We start from the raw sequence: 1,559 nt of genomic DNA, 5'->3' as shown, positions 1-1,559 counted from the left end.
CAGTGTGGAGTCTTGCCCTTCATCTCCCCTCCCCTCTGCTGCCCTCCCCTCCCCTCCCCTCTGCCAGCTTGCAGGCCAGCACAGTCCCTTTCTCAGGGCACTCACCCTACCTGAGTAGGGAGGAGCCAGCTAAACTGCAAGCTGGGACCTGATTCTGCAAGCAAGGGGGTCCCGTACTGGCGCCTCACTTCTCTGCACTGGCCCTTCCATTTGGGCCTTGCTCTGGGATTGGGGCGTGGAGGCAAATCCCACCCACCGCAAATGGCAGTTAAAGGAAAACCAATACTCATTGCCTAAAGGGGAGTGTTGCTTTTAACCTCGCCCCGAATTGATGGTATCCAGTGCTGGGCTCCAGAACAAGGACTGCCTGCCCCCTGCAGCCTAGCTCCGGGCCACAATCTGCACGCAGTGGGAGGAGGCAACAGCTTCCTCCGGATTCCAGCCTTGGTTCCTGGGTTCAACTTCGGCCCGGGGCGTACGAGGTGGAAGAAGGGGCTGAAATGCATGTGGGCACAGCAACCAATGTTGGTGAACAAGTTCTGGACCCCAAGGGCGGCATGAACCCCGAGGCCAACGAGAACCACCAGGGCGAGGTGCACCAGGAGGCCGCTGGCGAAGGCCAGGAGCCTGGGCAGCAGAAAGTTCACGCAGGTGCAGCTGCAGGAGCTTGAGAGTGTGTTCGAAGAGACTCACTACCCCGATTGGCTGACCAGGTAAGGGACGCGCTCTGGGAGGTGCCCGGTTCTCCAGGGGTGCGTGTTCATTTGAGGTGCCTTTTACTCTGCAACCCCCACCCCCACCCCGCCCATTTCCTTCCTAAGCTAAAGCCACTGCGGTTTCTGCCCGCCTTTGCAGTGGTGGTGGTGTTGGGGGTGGGGTGCCTTCGGGACTTGAAGATAAATATTTTCGTGCAATATTGATGTGGATCAAGTCTGCAGACTGGTCGTGGCCGCTGGTGTTTGTTGTTCGGCTTTGGTAAAATGCACACAAAGTAAAAATTAAGTATCTAGGGCCAGCTGGTGGCCGGAGGGTTAGGCGGCTGGATCCCCCATGGCCAACTGCCTCCCCACCCTACAGCTTAAAGAAACACACGTGTGCATGTGTGTTTGTGTGTGTGCACGTGTGTTTGTGTGTGTGCACCTGCAGTGTGGTGGTCCCTTTGAGGGGGCTTTCTCACTTTTTCTCTCTCTCCTCCTCCTCCCCGCACACCCCTGCCTCCAGTGAGCTCATGCCTCCTCTAACAATTGTTTTCTAAAAGTTTATGGGAGCCAGCCTTCAGTGCAGAGCTGAGTTTTATTGAAGAGTGTGCACACGGTTGCAACAGACCTGCAGAACCTTTCTCTCTTTCCAGACCAACACCCTACTCCACTAAATGAGTCCTCCCTTCCCTCTCCCCAGCCCCTTGCAGCCACTTTTCTCATTTGCAGCCCTGAATTATACAGGGTTCGCCTGTTTGTGACTGGCGCTTCACATCCAGTTATGTTAGAATTCCCTTCTTGATTTTATTTTTAAAAAATGTTTAAGGGAACCAGCAGTTAGCGTAATGGTTATTTAGCCTG

At 55.1% G+C, this 1,559-nt stretch overlaps 1 long non-coding RNA gene across 1 annotated transcript in view; it reads left to right on the top strand.

Moving 5' to 3' along the window:
* Positions 1 to 646: 646 nt before the first annotated feature.
* Positions 647 to 1,559, top strand: part of LOC102490345 (uncharacterized) — a 5,474-nt gene continuing 4,561 nt past the window's right edge. The window contains exon 1 of the long non-coding RNA XR_337371.1: positions 647 to 713. This is a non-coding gene — a long non-coding RNA (uncharacterized LOC102490345). The remainder of the gene's footprint in view (positions 714 to 1,559) is intronic.

This window comes from Tupaia chinensis, unplaced genomic scaffold (assembly GCF_000334495.1).
Source record: "Tupaia chinensis unplaced genomic scaffold, TupChi_1.0 Scaffold145659_1, whole genome shotgun sequence".
NCBI classification, from domain to species: Eukaryota; Metazoa; Chordata; class Mammalia; order Scandentia; family Tupaiidae; genus Tupaia; species Tupaia belangeri.
The sequence above is the reverse complement of the archived record's forward strand: the minus strand, read 5'-3'. Positions and strand labels throughout refer to the sequence as shown.